Source organism: Pezoporus flaviventris, unplaced genomic scaffold (assembly GCF_033815535.1).
Source record: "Pezoporus flaviventris isolate CSIRO_AGI_PZ_B2104156 unplaced genomic scaffold, CSIRO_AGI_Pfla_v1 ptg000036l, whole genome shotgun sequence".
Taxonomy (NCBI): Eukaryota; Metazoa; Chordata; class Aves; order Psittaciformes; family Psittacidae; genus Pezoporus; species Pezoporus flaviventris.
This window is the reverse complement of record NW_026892584.1, coordinates 23,464,144-23,486,789: the sequence shown is the minus strand read 5'-3', so window position 1 is coordinate 23,486,789 and position 22,646 is coordinate 23,464,144. Positions and strand designations below refer to the sequence as shown.

The 22,646-nt window shown below is 42.6% G+C and overlaps 1 long non-coding RNA gene across 1 annotated transcript in view; it reads left to right on the top strand.

Annotated features, from left to right (window-relative positions):
• Positions 1 to 14,786, top strand: part of LOC133274774 (uncharacterized) — a 123,107-nt gene extending 108,321 nt beyond the window's left edge. Inside the window, exons 2-3 of the long non-coding RNA XR_009745253.1 lie at positions 9,610 to 9,679; positions 14,710 to 14,786. This is a non-coding gene — a long non-coding RNA (uncharacterized LOC133274774). The remainder of the gene's footprint in view (positions 1 to 9,609; positions 9,680 to 14,709) is intronic.
• The last annotated feature ends 7,860 nt before the right edge of the window (positions 14,787 to 22,646 follow it).

The following is a 22,646-nucleotide window of genomic DNA, read 5'->3' as shown; positions in this document are numbered from 1 at the left end:
TTGCATTTGCCTTCCACAGTGACCTTTGGGGTAAAGCAGATTAGTGAAAATTTTCAGAGTACCTAATTTTAGAAGTTACGACCACCAATAGCTTTCTCTGAACTTCATGGGAACTAAAAACTCCATCCCCAAGATGTCGCTAGTTTCAGACACCCCATATGGAGACAGCCAAAACTGGAAGTCACTTGGGTAAGTTCCACCCTTAACCTCCGTGTCCCTGAAACCATTCCATGTAACAAGTAGAGGTTATGAAAAGTGAGAGCCACAGGGAGATATCGTATGAGAAAGATACTTGGCAGTGGCATCTGCTGCAGAGAAAAAGAAAATAATTTAAAAAAGGACACAAATAGCAAGGAGCTGCTTGGGCTCAACAGAAGGGGAAATAGCGCAGTAAAAACATCACTTTCCAAATGGAACAACGTCCAATCTGTCTCAACAACCATTTTCCAGGTGTGTTATATAGCCTATAGAGAGCACTTGTATAGTAAATCCTACCTAGTGTGTGGAACTGGATGTATAAAGTAGTACTTCATTTGCTGGTTATTTGATAAGGTTTTGTTTTTAACCCTTCTTACATTGTTTTCAGCCTTGCAGGGCTTTCATTATTTACTGAAAGCCAGATTTCTTGTGAGTCAGACTTGCTGAGAACATGGGGTATACCAAGGAAGTGTATCCCTTAGCAACAGAAAGAAAGTTGGGGTTCTTCAAAACTTCTCCATTCATGTTTTCTCTCATTGTTAGTAGGTCTTTTACAGAGAAATTGGCTCACACTTCATTTGGAGTGCTTTAGACCCAATTGTTAGTCAGGATTAATGAAACAATTTTGTGAGTTTCATTTGACACCAGACAGTTACTGAAAATCATGTATAGGTTTATAGCAGTTGTGCCCAAGGTATATATTTCCTTGGAAAAGAGGTAGGGGGTGAGAGTTATGTCACTATTTTTGTAGATATAAGCTAATCTACTTACCACATAAACTGTAGATGGGGTACATTGTAATTTAACTTCTCTTCATATGCTTTGCATTAGTCAGGCTTTAGGTATTAAGAAACAGGTTGTGCTGTCAGATGTATCAGTTAAATTAATTTAGCCATGAAGTATTCTAACATTACAGCAGTTACTCTCACAGCCACTGGGCATATTACCTTTCTGTTTTAGCAACTCTTTGACTTCAAGCATAAATGACACACATATGGCAGTTAAAAGCAGACATGCCAGGGGCTCTTAGGTCTTGCATCCTGAGATACTGTGTGCCTTTCTTTAAATGACCCTCCTCATTTGGTTGCCCATGGTTGTTACCACCACTATTCCACCCTCCCTACAGCCTGCTCTGTACTTCTTGCCTGAGTTCTGACAAAGCCAATGGATCCAGACAGTACAGGATAAGAGACTTGATTTCCACGGGTGCACATCTCTCAGAAGGTGGCCCAAGGCAAGTCAATCTTAGAGGACTCCCATGTATTCCCCATGTTTCCTATGCAAGGCAGCAGTTGTCAGCATGAGATCTCATACCTCAGGCTTCTCAGATTTTGACACTGTGCATTTCCACACTGAAAATGGCTGATGAACTCCAGACCACTGCCCCTTATTTGTATTTGTTGCCTTCATAACCCAGGCTTTTAGGTACATGTTTAATGAAAAGAACCCAGGCAGTTAAAAGGTAATGATCAACTTAATTATCCCCTGTGTATAATATATCATGTAGCAAAATCACTAAAGGATAAACTGGCCAAGTAGCACTGATAAGAAAGAGAGAAATTAGAGAGGAAAATATTTCTCATAAATGGAATTGGATTATTTTGGGTGTCTTTTCTTGTTGGTGGCATAACTCATTGCACTATTTAATTGTTTTCATTCTAAATAAACCTGGTAAATTTTAAATGGTAAGAAGCAATCTCAGTAAGCTAAAGAAAAACAAGTCTTTATCTAACTATATTGCTTAGTTAAATGAAGCGTGTTACATATTCTGACTTCAGACTTTTCTTTAAAGTGTCTTTTCTGGGTTGTTGATTCAGTGAATACTTCATTTATTTCCTGGCAGTTTTCCTGAAAGGAAAGCCAAGGGACATCATCTGAATAAATAACTGTGGTTTATTTTGGCAATATCTTGTAACAGCTCAAGTGATCAGGTATTTTGTTTTTTTAACTCAAGCACCCTATCATCTTGGAGCTTGACCAACGGCTTTCTGCCACTTCACATAACTTAGTTGTTTCACTCTGCTACCTGACCAGGCTTTTGTAGTTCATGCAGAGGACTTTTAGCTAAATGTTGCTTGTTCCAGTTTAAGATGTTTATCCTAAAACACATAAATGTAGCATTAGAATAATAGAATCATAGAATGGTTTGAGTTGGAAGGGATCTTAAGGATCATCTAGTACCAACCCCCAATATTAGGAATAGTAATGTCTTTGTGGTCAGCTGAGGGATGTGGCTGATATACTCACAGGCATTATCTTTCTGGGAAATCTGTAAATGACTGCTGTGGAAAACCTTTCAAAAACAATAGGAAAAAGAAAGAAATAACAATGTTGTGTGTTCAGGTAGTTTTCTGCAAAACTGTCTTCCCAAAGAACCTCAGATGTTGGTAAGTTTGGAGCAAAAATACCAATTTGTAGATTTATTTCACTTAAATTTGGAAAAAACTATTTCTAGCAAAAATTGGAATGTTACAGATCAACAGATTTTTTTTTTTTTCACAAAGAAAGAAAGGAAAACACATTTTTGTTGCAATATCAATTTTTCATTGGAGAAACATTTTCATTTTAGAAAAGTAAGTAGCCTTTTTGGTTTATGCTTGTGTAGGTGGATTTGTAGAGGTAATTATGACAAGCAAGTGATTGCATATGAACAAATAAATATAGGTTGAAAATCTGTGTTGCTTCATCCCCGTGCTGAAGATACTCTTGGAGAAGATTGTTCTGAGTTGTTCTGTTGATCTGAGTTCCAGTTCTGGCTTCTGACACCTGGACCCTTGTTACGTAAAATGCATCAGCCATCTCTGGGACTGTGTGTGGGCTGGGGAAGAGGTTTCACACAGGATGTCTTGGCAATACCTGACCCAAGAAATGGGACCCTTGAGCTGAAGGGACACACAGTACTCTTGCTGCAATCTTGACTTAAATCTTGCCATAAACTAAGAATTGCACTAAGACTTCTTGGCAGAGCCAGTTCCTTAAAGGCAAAGTCTGAAGAAGCACCACTTCACTGTCGATGTCTTTCCTTTTGGGTAGCCTTGGCAGAAAAATCATAGCATAAGACAATTTAATGATTCCTTGGGCTGTATTTGTTTTCCCATTTTTGTTTTTATCTTTTCTAACAGTTATAAAATGTGAAACTGTACACTTTCAGAAATACATTAAGGAAATCAAACTTTAATCATTGGTGAGTTACATCCTGGCATAGCATGTAATGTGACTGCCTGCTTAATGCAGTACAGGTCTGTTTGGTTTTGCCGAGAAGAGAGTTCCTACTTAATAAGACCAGCCATTTTCATAAACAGGAGGAGTAAAGTAAATTGTAATGATATATGCTAAACTCAGTAGGTGAGACCAGGCTTGATCTTGGAAGTCAAAGGAGTTGAACTCCAGGTCTTTGGCCCTTTGCAGGCTGTTTTGCAGAATTATGCCTGTGTTGGCCGTGCTTGTACACAGAATGAACTTGGTTTGTGTTTGCTTCATTCTTTACCTAAGTGTAGTGGTGAGAGGCAGCAACTGTAAGTTGATGCAATGGTATTCAGGGGTGTAGGGGGTGATACTTGGCTACTAAGCATGCTGCTTCAACCTCCCCACCTCTGCCAATAAATGACTACAAGTTAGATGCAAACATCTGCAGGCAAGAGTTGGGCAGGGTAGTACTAGGTACGTTGTACTGATGCAGCTGACAGGGTACTGAAATGTGAGTCTTGGGCTCTGGTTCTAGATCAAGTAGAAACCTCCTGAGTGAATTCACACAAAACACTAAGGCTTTGTCCCTAAAATAGACATCACTGTCTGCTGGGTTTGTTGCTGGTATTGGGTGGAGTATTTTTGTTTTGGTTTTGTTTTTAATAAAAGCCTGGGGTGCATTTGGATGTAAAGGACGCTGTGAGAATAAAGAATATTTATTTTGGAGGCAGGGGTTGGGCTGCACTTTTTTATTTTTTTCTAGTCCCCTGAGTTGGGAAACTGAATCTTATTTTTCCTGGAAGACAGGGGGAGGGTGGCAACAAGAATCAATGTGTTAAGCCATTAGTCACCAGCTGCTGGAGTACAAATATTGACAAGTACAAAGGTTCGGTGGTCTTGCCTTTTTGAGCGAATATCAGCAATCTACCACAGGAAGCCTGCCTGTACTTTCAGGAGGCCTGTCCCTGGGTAACATGATTATTGGAGTGAAATAGGGAGGTAAATGGTTAGACGTGTAACACCGCTTCAACTGAACCTGCATTACCCAATGTCTGGTTATGCAGGGTTTTGCCTTGCAACACAAATATCATAAATGTTATGGTTCTAAATTCAGCAAACTACTTTCCTGCATCATACTTCCTCCTTAGGACAATCTTGTAAGTTCATATCTGATCGTTCAAGTGTGGTTCTCAGGTCTCCAGCTTGCTTTAAAACATCATATGCTCCTAGGGATGTTCCCCAGGAAGAATGCTGCAGCTATGCTGTTCACATGCTAGGAATAGTATCACTGTGGGAACTGAGGGTTTTCAAAACTGAAGCACCCTGCAGTGAGATATATGGAATGGATGGTCAGTGGGCTCTGAGCAGGGCTTTGTGAGCAGAGGGGTAGGTAACAGTCTTGAAATAAAAAAGGAAAAAAAACACTGAAAACTTTCCACTGCTGTTGAGTCTGGCTGAGCTCCATCAGCTTGCAACACTGAGCTATTATATAAGATGAATCACTGAATGCCCTGGGCAGTTTGAAATCCTTATTGATGAGACCTGTGTAGAGCAAAGCTAGAAGCCCTGGTGTTGGAGATGTCTGCAACCTGAGAGCCACGTACAGTCAAGGAAAGAGGTGTAATCCCCACACTGTATGCTCTCACCCAAATTGCATACTCATAGTCCCTTCTGCCCATATCATTCCACAACTGAGCATCCTCTGCAAATACTGTGCTGTCACCTCCCTTCTTTCTGAAAATCACAAATACCTTTCTGTATGAATGCCAGTTTTTACCAGATTCTGTAACACTTTGGCACTGCTGCTTTAGTCTCCCAAAGAGCAGTAGTGCTGTGACTGGCATATACATATTTGTACATAGATGGATAGCTGCAGAACAAGGAACAGCAGCATCAATTAAGACTTCCACTGGCAGCAGTTAAAATCACAGTTCCGTTCCCAACCTGACTGTTAAACATAGTTCCAGCAAGTTCTCATTCTCTTTTGGTGTTAGCCTCTTTCAGAAGCCACACTACATGTGCTTAGCTGGACAAACAGCTCCTTGGTGTCTTCATCTTCCTAAGCTTGAGACTTGGAAATCCATGACGTGGCCAGATTTCCTGGTTGCTTTTACTTTGACAGTATACATTTATATAGATGATTTATCTACCTGGTTTAAATACTCCTTCTTAGGATTGCTGTACATAACTCTTCTGGGTCCTTAAAACCTAAGAAGAGGTTTTTTGTTTCAGCTGAACTTTTTAAAATCATCTAAAGTTACCATTCTTAGAAGCAATCCCAATGAACTTAATCATCTTCTCTGAGTTATAATAAATTTAGCTTGTTCTTGTGCAGGTTTTACATTACATTCTTGTTAACAGAAGCATTCAATAATAAAAACATCCGTTCTTCAGTTGGCCTACTGTGCTTTATGGGGTTTTGATCCATAAAGCTAATTCACTCCACGTAATTTATTTTGCCAAAAGATGTCTTCTTCAATCACCAATGTTACATCATCTGTTACCTATCAGCTTTTTGATAAATGTGTACTTAAGGGCCATGACCTATCTTTAGGAGCAGTGCAATGACTCGTACACTTACAACCTCCCTTGTGAAAGTAGTCACATTAGTATAAACAGGAACTCTGCTTGAAAAGGAACTGAACAAGCTAAGTGAAGAGTCTAGTGGGATGATTTGTATGCACTGGGTCCTACGTGTGCATCCATTCCATCTGGATCACTGGAATTTAGGACATTGTCTCAATCACTTTTGAATGACGAAGAGCTGGAAACGTGCTCCTCTGCATGTCCTTATACTAACAGGCAGATACGTGTCTGCCATTTGTGAGTGTCTCTGGAAATATTTGCAGCATGACATAACTGTTTAAAGTTGGGGTGCTGCAAATCAACTGTTGCCAGTATATCACTGTTGTGGTTTAAGCCCAGCTGTCAACTAAGTACCAGTGCATTTTTGTCTTTGACACATCAGGTTTTAGACTTGGTACTGAAGACATGGAACAACTTTGCTCATAGGAGAAGATTTGCTGTTTATGTGAGTCAGTTATTTCAGTGACTGTTCTCAAGATCTCAAGATCAAGCCATAGATTTTTCAGACCCAGATGGGAATGAAACTGTTCTTCTCCAGTGAATCTAGTATGCTGTCCTCCCCTGAAACATATTACAATACAGCATATCATAGTGCATCATCCTAAAGTGGGAATGGACTATAGGTCTCAAAATTTTGCCTGAGACTTATGTCTGGAAATTAATACCTTGACCACTAAATCTGTCTAAGTTTCTGTTTCTACAGTGTAAATCAAAACTTCTCATTCTTAACCCCTGGCATTTGTTGTGAGGCAGGTTCTGTACAGACCAAGGTTGTACAAGTTAGCAGGCACTTGGGTACAAGTTCTGTCAAGGCTGCTGTGAGGCTATGCCCTTGCTGGTTATTCTAAATCTGTTCCATACTGTCAAGCTCTTCTTCCTGGCATTACCCTAGCTAGAGTTCACTGTGATGACACTGTGTAAGCACATTGCACTAGACAACTCCCACCCAGAGAGAAAGAAAAAAAAACCCAAACCAACATCCAAACCCACACAAGGCTTTAAAGTGTACAATTTGCTAATGCTGTCAGAAAAAGCATAAGGACAAGATTTCTAAGGCAATGAGCTGGAGTTTTACTAAGACACACTTAGCAACAGTGATAGAAAAGTTTGCTCATTGTCTGATGTTCTGCTTCTGAAGCAAAGCTAGTAATACTTTTGTACGTCATCTGTAACTCTGAAGAGAGGGATGGTCCCAAGGATAAAATCCCAGACTCTCTGGCAAAATTTCCATTGCACATTTTGCTGTGGGTAAATTCTATATAGTTGCACACAAGCTCCTACCATTACATGTAGGCCTCTCCATAGCAATTTTAACAGTGCCTGGCAGTATGAAGATGAAACAAATAAACAAAACAACACCTGGAAAGTGATGTATTGCTAGAACACAGACCACCAGCTTGGAGACCACTTCATTATCCCAGTGCAGTTCCCATTGTGCAAAAGGATTTTCAAGGAAAGCTCTGTGCAGCCTCTGCAAACTTCATCATTTTAGAAATTACACTTGTGTCTGAGTGCTTTGCACATGAAAGAAAGAGTGAAACAAAATCTCGGACTTTTTGCTTACCTGGTACATTATTTGCTCTTTTTCCTGCATTTTCTGTTGGGCAATCAGTTTCTTGGGAAGTTGGGTGGCTTTTTCAAGACACGGTATCATGTGTTGCTATTTATAACTTCTCAGGGTTGTGAAAGCAGAGGATTTATCAGAGAACACAGAAGCTGATGTAAAGTATTTGCAGATCATAGCATTGGGTAAAGGGACAGTGGAAATGCCTTCTTTCTGCTGCAATGTTTAGATTTTCAGACCTGCAGAGGACACGGAGCATTGTGAAGGGAGACAGTAAGAGCACAAAATGGAAAGAGCTATACATGCAATGCACAGTATGAATCACATTATCTATTAAAAATTGTGGCATATATAAATAGATCAGATCTTGAAGCTGAGGTGAACAGCTACCAACAACTGTCATATGGGCATATGTTAACAGCTAGAGAGAACTCAGATCTGTTTAGCTATGGTTTGGCTGTTTGTCCTGCAGCAGGGAGAGGCAATGGGTGACCTCCTGAGGTCCTTTCCTGCCTTTCTTTCTGTGATTCCAAAAGCTACATGTACAGTCCATGCTGAACTCAAAAAGCCATCAGGAGAAAGATAATGGCTGTGACAAGACCATTCATATCTCACATACTTGTTTTCGTTAGTGTAACTACAGCAAAGCTAAAATAAAATCAATGATGCAGAGCACTATTTGAAAGAAAATCTGTCTCAATTATTTCCTGTATTAGCGAATGATAATGGAGTAAACATGGAAATGGATGCACTTACATAAAGGAGTGAAAATAGAAAGATATGTCAATGGAATACTGCCATTTTGTCAGTTTAGCTACTTACTACACCAATATGAACACGAACTATAAAAGCAACACTACTAATCCTTCACTGCTTGAGTTCTCAGGCTCTAAAAAATAAACTTGTCATGGGGCAGTTATTACCTATTACTGCTTAATTGTGGAAAACAGGAGTCATATTGGACTAAAATGTGAGCAGAAGCAATGCCTACTGTAATGTCCACACAAGTAATGGTGTATGACATAACAAGCATTTCTCTTCATTCGGTAACCTTTATGAGTCAATAAACACAAAGATGACTGGTACCTAATGCTGTGCTCCATAGCATACTGAAAGTGGACAACAGAGAACATATGCCTGCAAAATAAGGTGTCTCATGATATAAGGCACACTTCTGATGCTGAAGAGGGCTTGACTTGACTAGTACCTGAGTGGAAAATCCATTAAAGCTCCTGCATATAGGAATATTTGACTGATCTGAATGACACTCCAAAGTGCACTGGTTGAGCATTTTTTATCTTCCTGCATGATATCCTACTCAGAATGAAAGCAGATTAATATAATTTCTTCTCTTAGGGCTAGATTTAAGCAGGGATTTAGGAGTGTATAGCTGCTAAATGAGGATTTCTTTCATTCGAAACTTAAGACTGAGAAGATTTGGACTTCTTATAATTTGTACTTGTTCAGGCTAAATTCCAAGTAGCAGTAAGAATGAACTTAAGGAAGAGGAGAAAGGGACTTGGAAGACGTTAAGGATGTCCACTTATGAAGACTGTAGATATTCTGAACTTCATACTCTGCTTAAACATAGCTTTCCTTTGTCACCTTGACACATAAGAGTTTCAATCTCCTTTCCTTGGAGTTTAAAGGAAAGAGAAGGATTGGTGACTAAGGATTGCAGAATAAGTGTATGTTCTAGAGAGCACTCCTAGGAAGGCATCTTCAAGAATGTCAGATTTCCAGAGGCTCTGTTGGGGAAAAAATAAGAAACTGAGAGAGCTGAGAGGCTGGGCTGTCTGAGAGACGGTAGTGCAGATATCACAGTGAGAGTGGAGAGAAAAAAATTACTAATGGAGCAGTTTGGCTACATAAGAATGTGGACAATATTAGGGATAGAAGTTGACAGGTGGCTGCTTGAGGACCTAAATGATATTAGAGTTCTTCAGTGGGTGTACTGGATCTGCCTCTTCCTCTGCCTTTTGTAGCTGTGGAACTAATTTTACAGATTAAATAAAGTACTTTGTCGACTCGGTGTGTCTGGCACTGAATTTTTAAATCCATCCTTTCTATTTCAGTCAGGCATGTCTGGGTGAACAACCTCTATAACTAAAGGAAGTGACATAAATAATTCTTCCTTGAAATAAGGTCAACATTATCCTCATGTGACTTGAGATGTGTGAGAAAAACAAAGACCTACATCAACCAGGTGCTATTAGCAACACTGGGTGCAGACACGTTTTGTCCTATGTCTCAGCTAATAATTAAAGAGTCATTATGAATATCTCAGTTTTCACAAGAACAACAGTATTCCTCATAGAAATGTATTCCAGCATCAAATTCACCTTGGGGTGAATGAAATTTTGTCAATACAAAGCAAGTTTTGTGTTATGCCTAAAGCTCTGCATTCAAATTGCACGTTTACTAAAAAAGTTGCTAGTATTCATATTCTGCTTGGTCTTTGTCATCATAAAGCCTGAACTTTTTTTGTCACATTAAAATGCAGTTTATGGAATTTTTGTTTGCTTGTTTTCTGCTCCTTTATGTACTTCTGACTTCCCATATCAGTAGATAACATAACTGATTTAAACTGCTATTGTCAGCTACCTTTACTATACATACAATATTTTAAATGTAAAAAAGTGGTAATAGTTGGTGCACCCTGCTGCTGGTTTTGGATAGCATCAGAAAGGTTTGTTTTTCATTTTGTATGCAATCTAAATCTACCTTAATTTAGTGTGGGAAGCTTATTTTGTCCTAACCACAAAAAAAAATTGGACAATTCTGTAGGTGATTTTTTTCTACAGAATGATGGAATAGCACCAGTGACCATAAAATAGCAAAATGCTGTATGTCTTGCTAGTAGAAAATGACAGTGTCTTTAGCAAAATGAACTAACTTAGATTATTCTTTGATTGTTAAAAGTATGCTGCATTGAACAGTCGGTAATCTCTTTAGAAATGCTGAAGTTCCCAGTTTCACTGCAATGTTATACTTCTGCTTATTCATCAATAGGGGATTCACATTCTGCACCAGGTCTTATCTTAGACTACTTAGTAAAAGGAATGGTAAGGCAGGTGTATTACATTGGAAGACCTACATTATTTTCTCCTCATTTGCCCTAACTGTAACCATTCTCAGCATAAATTAAACAGCATAGGTAGGAAAACTTGTCTTTCTCATATACTGATTTTTCAGTTCTATGTATAATATTAAATCCATGTACAACTTTTACAAACATGCAACCAGTTTAAAAAAAAACAAACAACATAGGACTTTAAAAAGAGCTTGTGAAAAGCTTATAATTTACTCTTGAATTATTGTGAAAATTCTCTCTCCTGTTCAGTCCCTTTTGTTTAGCAAGGATAACTTTTTTATCAACTGATGTTTTGCTTCAACTCTTTCAAAACCTGCAGTTATTAATGGCATCTCTTGACCCTAGCTGAGCGCTCACTGCAGGACTCCAGGTATGGGAGCAAATCCCATCTCTCTTTACTGCCTAGTCCAGATGGATGCTGAGTTGATCTGAATCCCAGCCCTGGGACCTGCAGAGGATGCCCTCAACTGCAGGGGCTATGGCAGATGCAGGTGCGTAAGGAGCACACTTTCCATTGTCCAAAATAATGTTGCAAAAGAAAAATCACAAGTAACCTATGGGAATCACAAAGTCTGCCTGAATTTTCATATTACAAAACATTTAGGACATGCACCTTTGAAAGTCCTGTGAACAGATTGATACTGGTTGTGAGCAGCAGCAGAAGGCCAGGTGCTGTGTGCACTGGAGCCTTGAGCTGCAGTTATCTCAAACCAGAGGATGTAGTCACTCCCTCCCTCCTCCTTTAAGGAGCTGGGGTAAAGCAAGAAGGCAAGATCTGCATTAATTGCAGTGGCTTCCATATTTAAATGTCTTGGCTGACACTGTTGATTTTTTTGTGCAGAAGAGACTATTGCCAGGTAACAGCCAGGAAAAGGGAAGAGGATGCATGGGTAGGAATCTCTCTGGAATTCAGAGGACACAATGCTATTTTTGAAAGTGCTACCCCCTTGCACCAATGCTCATTAGCATATGTAAAGGTTATGCTGAGTGCATATAAGGCATTGCTAGAGAGATCAAAACCAGTTTTCTGTACTACGGGTTTAGTGAACCTTTTCGGATTGCCCAAGAGAAGGCACCTAAAATATCAGCTGGTCAGGCAAAAGTGTGGTGCTGCTGTATTATGTGAACCACTTTCTATAACTCCAGATTACCTTCACATCATCATATTTGACCATTCTGGTGAGTTTACCAATGTTACATAAAAGACAGCAGATGGAGGTATGGGTTTCTATCTTTTGCTGATTTTGCAATATTTGTTGATAAACTGTTTTCATTACTGTAATCTGGCACAGGCCCCAGAAGACTCCATTTGAGAAATCTTTTGTCTTTATTATTAATTTAACTGTCTTTTACCCTGGTTGCATAAATCCAGCTAAAAATAATTAATGTTCGTTTCCTGTGATGGTCAGCTATTACCAGTGAGGAATGACTTTCTGGGTTTTTTTGGTAAGTCTAGCAGATTGCACAGCTCTGGTTTTACTTCACAGTCTTTCTAAGCATAGCTGTAGCCATTAACAGCAGATTACAGCTCTTGTATTCTAAAGGCACAAAATTCTGGCCAAACTCTTCAGTCACGTCAGTGATGTGGGAATATGACCAAAAGGCAATTTCTTACCCATTGAAAATGGGTCAGGAGATTTAAAAGGGTTGAACATAGGCAGAGAGCCATTAACATTGGTTAGAAAGTAAATTCTAGATATAACAATTTATGAAACTGAATTAAAGTGGGACATATTTTATGGAACTACAGTGATCTAGATCCTTTGCACCTTTCGATTTAAATAAGCCAGTTTACATAATCTGGCTCCTTTGAAGATGTGGGAATTAAATTTACGAGTAAGCTCTGTTTTTCTGAAGAATTCAGTGAATGTGCTTTTCCTTAAAGTCAGTGGTCCTTTTAACGCTGCTCCTTCTTCTGGTGACAGATAATGTTTTAGTGATTGGAGAATTAGAAATGAAAAACTAAGTTAACGCCTTTTCTTTACCCATGTTACTGCTCTTCTAAACAAAGTGTTCTACCTCCAAAGGTCCAATGCAGGGCAGTCAGAAATGGAGCTTCCACACCCTGATTGTATTTAGACTGGTTTTCCAGAAAAGGATCCGAGTTTGATCTCTGAATTTAACCTCACATCTAAACAATACAGCATACTGAAGCCATTAGCTCTTCAGTGCTAAACTTAGCGATGAGGAATTCCCTAGATGATTTTTGCATTCCATGGCTACTACCACACAAGATTCACGGGGATGTGAGGAATATTCAAGATGCTTAACAAACATAGATATACATATAAATTACATTATTCCCCACACTGCCTGGTGAACTAACATTCTTTTCTAACATCGCTAACTAGGTCCTCAAAAATTCTGTGCTGTCACAGATGTTTCTGCAGAGGAAACCACACTGGCAAGCAAGAAGGAAACAGTAATAGCACTTTTGTTCATTTCACAGAATAGAAGGCTTAACCCATTTAGTGTTAGAACAGGGTCTGTTGTTTTACATTGTGTTTTCATCCATTTCAAGGCGTTCGTACTTTTCCCCTAGAAACTTTTGGCAGAGACTGGCTGGACATTTCATATAGGCTCCATTTCATTCTGTTCCCAGGGCCAAATGCCACCATATCAAAAGGTAGATCTTTGATTAGAGGAAGGACCCCAGATCACAGGTTCTTTGGAGTGATCTGGCTTCAGACCCTACTGATAAAACCCAGGGCAAAATCTAGCTCCACAGACCAGAGGAAAAAACCATCTGCAAAACAAGTAAAAAAGATTCATGCCATATCATTGTCAGAAATACATGCAAGCAATGCTGGTGGCTACCACAATTTTGTTTCACCTTCACAACCCATTCAGTCTTTTCTGTTCTCAGAACCACAGAACCATGGAATGGTTGAGGTTGGAAGGGAACTCGGGATCATCTGGTCCAAACCCCTCCTCAAGCAGGGCCACATAGAGCCGGCTGCCCAGGACCACCTCCAGACAGCTTTTAAGTGTCTCCAAGGAGGGAGACTCCACAACCTCCACAACCTGTGCCAGTGCTTGGTCACCTTCACAGTAAAAAAGTGTTTCCTCGTGTTCAGATGGACTCTGCCATGTTTCAGTTTGTGCACATTGTTTCTGATCACGTCACTGGGCAACACCAACAACTGGCTCTGTCTGTCTTCACACCCTCCCTTCAGGTATTTGCATATATACATAGGTGAGATCCCCCTGATCCTTATTCTCTTCAGGCTAAAAAGCCCTAGGTCACTCAGCCTTTCCTCATAGGACATGCTCCTGTCTATCATCTTTGTGGCCCTTTGTTGGACTGTCTCCAGTATGTCCATGTCTCTTTTATACTGGGGAGCCCAAAAATGGATGTATTACTGCAAGTCTGGCCTCTCAATGCTGCGTAGAAGGGAAGGGCCACCTCCCATTGCCTTTCTCTTCAGTTTTCTTTCTTAAACTAGGACCAAGGAAATTGTACTTTCCAATATCTTTACCTCAATTTGGTAAAAGATATTTACCCAACAGGGGTAGTAGAAACCATTGAACTTTCACAGTGGTGTTTGTAATTTAATTCCTAGCTTGGGTCAAGATAGAGGACACTTGAAAATTTCTAATGCTCTTTTATGTAATTCAAATAGTGGAAAAATGGTTTTTGCATTTCTAAGTTATTCCCTTTGCTGTGCCCCTTATTGCTAATCTAGAATTGAAGCTTTGGCTTCTAGCTGTTGGATTGCTTTGTATGTTTGTATACCAAATTGAAGACTTTTCTTTCTGTAAAGTAATACAGTCTCCTCAAGCTCCCTGTGAAGCAGGTTTTCTGCTATTCATATAATTCTTTTTAGGAGCCTTTCAATTTCTTTTTTACATTTTCTTTGAAATATGGGCATTGGGTAGTACTATTCCAGTCATGATCTGTTGTATATGGTAGCATCAGATACACCTGTATTAGCACAAGCAACATAGTAATGCTTTTGTCTTTCCAAATTTACCCAGCAGCTCGCTAAAAATGCAGCTGCTGAGGCACAAGGTCATTGATTTTGCTCACCCAAAAAAATGTTGCTGGTGGCTAACTCTGATCCCCCTTGTCATGTCCTAGCTCTTCTCTCTGCATGGATAGTGTCGAAGTGCATGGATAACCAATGTCCAATGTCCTCAATCTTACTCACTGCAGCCGGCCTCTTTAGAAACCTCAGCAGTGTGACCAGCTGTGTATCAGGGTGCTGTGAGCAGTTGGGGCTCCCACCCGCTGAGCAGGCAAGGCATGGCCTCCCATCCAGGACCATCACACCCTCCCCAGCCAGGCACCAGGGCAGGCTGGTGAGCATTTGGGACAGGGATATGGCCAGGTTGAGATGTCAGCACGCAGACTGGGGCCAGGATCAGGCCTAGTGAGGGGAGCCAGGGTCAGACAGCCCTGAGGTGGCCAAACTTTGGTGGGAGACACATGGTAGAGGCTTGGCTCAAAACAGGCTTGAGCCTGCTATCTATCCCCACGGGAAGCGGGGTTCAGCCCTTGCTGAGGCTCACAGCAGCACTGCCTGGCAGCCTCTTCCCACAGCCGCCAAAAGGACCCTGAATCCTGCAGCCAGACCTGCAGGCGCAAGGATGCTCTTGGGGCCCTGTTATAGCAGCTTTTACCACATTAGTGGGAGCTGAGGTTCAGACACTGACTTTTGCTCTGTTTAATCTATTAACTTATTTGGCTGTCTCATTCTTGAGCCTTTCATCACCTGCATAGATGAGGACTGAATAACTAAGCCTTTTCCCTCTGTTAGATCAGGATATACCCTGCTTCAGTGGGAAGGATGCTGGAAAAACCTATGCCTAAGGGTGTAGGACATGTGTGAGAGGAAAGGAATTAAGCCTAACTGCTTGTGAGTGCTGTCTTTGCAGGACAGACATACAGTTTCCTGAATCTGGTTGTTATATTGGCCAGCAATGAAACAAACCATCATGTCCTTGGAGCTGTGAATTTTCAGCAAGAAAACATACAGGGAGACTATAGTCTCCATATACACTCATTCCAAGTTCCTAATTGTTTGTGGGTGCTATTTTTTGTTATCCTCACCCACCTGCCAGGCAGTTAACCAGGAGCTAATAACTCTCATGTCACTGTCTAGGTCACTGGGAATGCTTCAGTGCCATCAACCCTGGCTGGAAAAGAACATTAGGCAATCCAGGAAACATTTGGTTACTAAAAGCCTTTAGTAAGGACTTGTTCCTTCCCCAGTCACCTTGTTGATATTCAGGATACTAGATGTTCCTGCCTGTCTTGTCTTTTCCAGGCTGATGAAATGCAATACTCTCTTCCTGTTAAAAGAGCCAACAAGTGGCAAGTAATCACGGAGGGTGTGGAGTAGGTCTGTGGAAAGCCAACAGGCAAATGGAAGCATCTCATAAAATGGCTCAAGCTCAACAAGAAAACTACACTAGACTGCCCATCCTACTTGGGGTTTGGTACACAGGATTTGTGAAGTTCACATTGAGCATGGGGTGTACTGCTGTTTTGAGTGGGAACAGGAGAAGTAGTAGATGACTGTGATATAGTGATTGTAAGTCTGCTCACTGGTGCTTATCTCTACTGTATCTATTGTTAATCTCCTGTCTATTGTTATGGTTATCACTTACAATAAAAGGACACTGATTTACAAAACACTTGAACTTTATTAACAAGATATTGTTGTGGGATGATGAAGTCATTTGAGAGCTCCATAGGAGGAAGAGGGGACTTGATGGAGTGTGAAGTAGGTATTGGCAAGTGGCAATGGCTTGCATGCTTTCAGATCTCTAGCTCTAGGGTCATATTTCCTCTGGTTGCCAGTGTATTCCCTACTACTATTTCCAGTGTTGTTTCCAGTGTCTTATGTTTCATTGCCTGAATTGCATCCAGCTGCTTGTCTTCTTAGCTCTTCCCAGAAGAAAGGCCATACTAGGTTGGAGCAGAAGTCCAGTTACTTACTGTTCTCCTTGTGGCAGCAGTAGATGCTTCAGGAAAGTCCATAATAATAAGACACTTCTGGAGGGATACTTTCCCAGGTATACCATGCTAACTTGCCACAGTCAACACTGTAGGATTTCCTGCTTCTGTTGGTGTTTTGCTGGCCTCTGGACATAAGCTTACAAAATACATGCTCACCTCTTCCCACCCCCCCCTTAACACCCCCCCCCCCAGTTCAAACATTCAGAAGACATTTTGCAGAGGTGTAGAATGATATTGCAGAAATTTGCTCCTTGAGGTCCTGATCCTTTTATTTCCCCACTTTAAAACAGATATTTAAACCCTAATTAGAGTCTTGAAGCAAAAACTCCATTTAAGGCCTTGGGTGCTGAGTACTTTTTCCCCTACTGTGCAAGATCAACATCTTGTAAAAGTTCTCCTGGGAACACTGAAGTAAAGGGATAGGGAAGGGTAAGCAAAAGAAGTATTTAATGAAAGATGTTAAACTATTCCAGACAGGATCCTTAAGGGAATATCTTTCAAGAGGAATCCCTAGGTGGTAGGAGACAAGCTGGGAAAATATGCAGCCAATATCTTTTACAGCCTTCTGAGAAGGGCTGGCGGAATAATACGAGAAGCGTTTTCCTTTCTTTCTACATTCAGTTTCTTCCTGTGTGCTAGGCTGGCAAAGCGTTGAGCATCCATCCATCCAGGAGGCTCGGCAGCAGCTGTGAGCGGTTAAAAACCTGCCCAGGGAGCGCCGGCGACCAGGAGCGCGGCGACCAGAGCGGGCTGAAGCAGTTTGCGCAGCAGTTTGCGTGGGCAGGCGAGTGGGGTGACTGCCTGATCAAGAGGACTCGCCTGGAGCGCAGGAGGAGGAAGGACTGCTTGCTTGCGCAAAGAGACGTAGACGGACCGATCGACCAGACAGATCATGGTCACCACTCGATCAAAACCTGTAGTGAGGAATAACGTGGGTACCCAGACTGAGCCTTCCTGCAGACATGCGGCCGTGCAGGTATCTGGCTGCAGTGAATGCCTGAGCCTGGCACTTGTATCTGACAGAGCCAGTGACACCGCTTGTGTGAGGTGTGAGCAAGGAGATGACCTGCTAAAGCAGGTGGTTGAACTGAGCGAGGATGTAGAAAGGTTGAGAGCTATCAGAGAGTGTGAAAGTGAAATTGATTGGCGGAGCCACACCCTAAGGCAAGGGCAGAGGGAAGTGATTGAACAAGTGATGGATCCCCTTCCCTCCTACCATCAGACAGGAGGAGTAAACTTAAGGGACAAGGAAGTATGGAGGGAGGTCCCTCCTTGGAGAGGTAAGCGAAAACCCTCACAATCCCTTCCCTCCTCCCAGTTGCCCTTGAGTAACAGGTATGAGGTCTTGGAACTATAGGGCCAGGTAAATGGTGATGGAGGGGTAGATCCATCTAGTGAGTCACCTAGGGCTTGTCACTCACCCCCATGCCTTAGAACTTCCTCAACGAAGAAGAAAAGAAGAGTAATTGTGGTGGGTGACTCCTTTCTGAGGGGAACAGAAGGGCCCATTTGTCGACCTGATCCATCCCCCAGGGAAGTCTGCTGCCTACCTGGGGCTCGGATCGGAGATGTTAAAAGGAAACTCTCTGATATGGTGCAGCCCTCTGACTACTATCCACTGCTGGTTTTTCAGGTTGGCAGTGATGAAATTATTACAAGCAGGGCAAGGGCAATGAAGAGAGACTTCAGGGCCCTGGGACAGCTGGTTAGAGGGTCTGGAGTGCAAGTGGTGTTTGCCTCCATACCTGTTACAAGCAAAGGTGAAGAGATAAATAGGAAGAGACTGCAGATTAATGTATGGCTATGGGACTGGTGCCAAAGGCAGGGGTTTGGGTTTTTCAATCATAGGCTGCTATATGAGACACCTGGTTTGCTGGTGGCAGGTGGGATACACCAGCCCCAGAGGGGGAGAAGGTTTCTGGGGCAGGAGTTAGCAGGGCTCATCGACAGGGCTTTAAACTAGGTAGGAAGGGGGAAGGAGGAAGGGGAGATAACTGGGCTTGTTGGGGACAAGCCCAAGAGAAACATGCTAGGGCTTGAAGAATGGCAGACTAGGGAGAACTCTCAATCTATTGTTTCATTTGAGGGAAAGGGTAGCTGTTTAAACCCTGTCCTGCAGGGGAAAAAGGGTACCTGGGCAAGAGTTATAGAGCTCACTCACAGAGCTCTAGGCTGTATTCAAAGTGCGAGGGGGTTGTAGCTGGGTTTGAACTAGTGGGGCAATGTTCTAGTATGAACGAAGACCAGAAGGCCTCCCGCCTTCCAAGGGTGCCACTAGCGTGCTCTGCTCGCTCCCTGAAATGCCTGTACACCAATGCACGCAGTATGGGGAATAAACAGGAGGAGTTAGAAGTCTGTGTGCGGTCTAAAGGTTATGACCTGGTGGCAATTACAGAGACATGGTGGGACAGCTCACATGACTGGAATGTGGTCATGGATAACTATGTCCTTTTTAGGAAAGATAGGTCAGCAAAGCGGGGTGGTGGAGTCGCTCTTTATGTGAAAGAGTGACTAGAATGTATTGAGTTCTGTCCAGGGGCAGATGGGGAGCAAGTGGAAAGTCTGTGGGTGCGAATTAAGGGACAGGCTGATATGGGTGGCACAGCTGTGGGGGTCTATTATAGACCTCCTGATCAGGATGAAGGAGTTGACGAGGCTTTCTACAGGCAACTGAAAGCAGCCTCACGACTACATGCCTTGGTCCTTATGGGGGATTTTAACTACCCTGACATTTGCTGGAAGACTTACACAGCCAGTCATTCACAGTCTAGGAGGTTCCTCCAGTGCATTGATGATAACTTCTTAATGCAAATGGTGGACGAACCAACTAGGAGAGAAGCGCTGCTGCATCTGGTACTCGCCAACAAGGAGGGTCTGGTTGAAGTAGTGACGGTCAATGGCAGCCTGGGCTGCAGTGACCATGAGATGGTGGAGCTTAGGATCTTGTGTGGGAGGAATAGAATACCTAGCAAGGCCACATTTCTGGATTTCCGAAGGGCAAACTTTGGCCTCTTCAATCAATTGCTAAGGGAAGTATCATGGGAAAGGGTACTAGGTGGTAAAGGGGCTCAAGATAGTTGGTCAGCATTCAAGCTTCTTCAAAGCTCAGGATCAGAGTGTCCCAATGAGTAGGAAGTCAAGTAGGGGAGCCAGGAGACCAGCATGGTTAAACAAGAAACTGCTGGGCAAACTCATATGGAAAAAGAGAATCTATGGATTATGGAAGGAGGGGCTGGCCACTTGGGAGGAATATAGGACAGCTGTTAGAGGATGTAGGGAAGCAATTAGGACAGCTAAGGCCTCCTTGGAACTTAATCTGGAAAGTCGGGTCAAGGACAATAGAAAGGGCTTCTTCAAATACATAGCGGATAAAACTAACACAAGAAGCAGTATAGGCCCACTGCTCAATGAGGTGGGTGCCCTGGAGACCGAGGATATAAAGAAGGCAGAGGTGTTGAATGCCTTCTTTGCCTCTGTCTTTACTCCTGCAGACTCTCCCCGGGGGACCCAGATTCCTATAGCCCCTGAAGGAGTCAGGATAAAGGAGGAGTGTGCTTGGGTAGATGAGGATTGGGTTAGGGATCAGTTAAGTAATCTGGACATCTATAAATCCATGGGTCCGGATGGAATACACCCGCGGGTGCTGAGGGAGCTGGCGGAGGTCATTGCTGAGCCACTCTCCATCATCTTTGCTGAGTCGTGGGAAACAGGTGAGGTGCCTGAGGATTGGAGGATGGCAAATGTCACGCTGGTCTATAAGAAGGTCAAGAAGGAGGACCCGGGTAATTATAGACTGGTCAGCCTTACCTCCTTCCCTGGAAAGGCGATGGAACAACTTATTCTTGACACCATCTCTAGACATATCAAGGATGAGGGAGTCATTAAGAGCAGCCAACATGGCTTTACCAAGGGGAAGTCATGTTTGACCAACCTTATAGCCTTCTATGTAAGAGTAGGTAGAGTGGATACCACAAGTAACTAGGTGGATGGATGATGGTAGAGTGGTAGATGTGGTTTTTCTTAATTTCAGTAAGGCATTTGATACTGTCTCCCACAGCATCCTCATAGATAAGCTAAGGAAGTGTGGGCTCAATGATCAGGTAGTGAGGTGGATCAAGAACTGGTTGGAAGGAAGAAGGCAGAGAGTTGTGGTCAATGGGGCAGAATCTAGCTGGAGGTCTGTGACTAGTGGAGTCCCTCAGGGGTTGGTGCTGGGACCAGTGCTGTTTAATATTTTCATCAACGACCTGGATGAGGGAACTGAATGTACCCTCAGCAAGTTTGCCGATGATACTAAACTGGGAGGGGTGGCTGACACACCAGGGGGCTGTGTTGCCATTCAGCGAGACCTGGACAGGCTGGAGAGTTGGGCAGAGAGGAACTTGATGAAATTCAACAAGGGCAAGTGTAGAGTCTTGCATCTGGGGAAGAACAACCCCATGTACCAGAACAGGTTGGGGGCTGACCTGCTGGACAGTAGTGAAGGGGAAAGGGACCTGGGGGTCCTGGTGGATAGGAGGATGACCATGAGCCAGCAATGTGCCCTTGTGGCCAAGAAGGCCAATGGCATCCTAGGGTGCATTAAAAAGGGTGTGGTTAGTAGGTCAAGAGAGGTTCTCCTCCCCCTCTACTCTGCCTTGGTGAGGCTGCATCTGGAATATTGTGTTCAGTTCTGGGCCCCTCAGTTCAAGAAGGACAGGGAGCTGCTGAAGAGAGTCCAGCGCAGAGCTACAAAGATGATTAAGGGAATGGAACATCTCCCTTATGAGGAGAGGCTGAGGGAGCTGGGACTCTTCAGCTTGGAGAAGAGGAGACTGAGGGGTGACCTCATCAATGTTTACAGATATGTAAAGGGTGAGTGTCAGGATGATGGAGCTAGGTTTTTTTCAGTGATGTCCAGTGATAGGACAAGGGGCGATGGGTGTAAACTGGAGCATAGGAGGTTCCATGTGAACATCAGGAAAAATTTCTTTACTGTGAGAGTGACAGAGCACTGGAACAGGTTGCCCAGGGGGGTTGTGGAGTCTCCTACGTTGGAGATATTCAAGGCCCGCCTGGACAAGTTCCTGTGTGATGTACTCTAGGTTACCCTGCTCTTGCAGGAGGGTTGGACTAGATGATCTTTTGAGGTCCCTTCCAACCCTTAGGATTCTGTGATTGATTCTGTGATCCTGTAAAGTACTGTCTTTTAGTATGTGAATGCTAACAGGTTTCTATGACTATAAGCCACGTGACTGAGAGAGTTTACCTCCAGTGAGTTTTTACAGGCCTCTGGCAAGCGACCTCTCTGGCTCCCTCCCTTCCTCTCCCTCTCCAGTGCTGGCTCATCACTGTGTTTGCACTGGGAGATGAGAGCAGACCCTCAGTGGCCACAGCAAGCTCCTTAGAGCACAGTGTTAGATGTTGCCGCTGCGCCCTATCTCCTCAATAAATACTGCCCTTATATATTCTTCTTCTATCACAAGGCAAGATAGGTAAGCATAACCTGAAATCTGCATGGCACAATCCACTGCCCAAGTCCATGTCTGAACAAAAAAGTTGGGTTCTCAATTATACTCAAACAACTTGCTGCTGAAACAGCAGCTTACTCATAAGATGTTCTTTAAAATGTGAATTCATCTTTATTTCATGGAAAAGATGTAGTTTTTAACAGAGACATAAGAAAATCATGAACAATGAATCAATCCAATCAATGATCAATGTACTACAATCTGTTGAGTTTCTGGCCTCTAGAAAAGCAATAACTCTGCCAGAAGAAACATGCGTATTTTTCCTAAGACTTTACTGAGATCCCATGCAAGATTTCAATGGCAGTTCTTACATTTAAAAGGCAGAGTAGTTCCTGGGGTATAACGTGGCCTGAAGAATAGATTTCTGGGGCCCCTGGATAGACTAGTACCTGGAGCAAGCCTAAAAAAACCTGTGTAATCAGCCTCTAAAATTACAGGCAATGTGGCATAGATCTCTTCAGGTGATTCTTCACCCCCAAGCCAGAAGGCAGGATCACATCATAATTCCCAGTTAAGTGAGGGTGCGGTTACTTGCTAAAATCT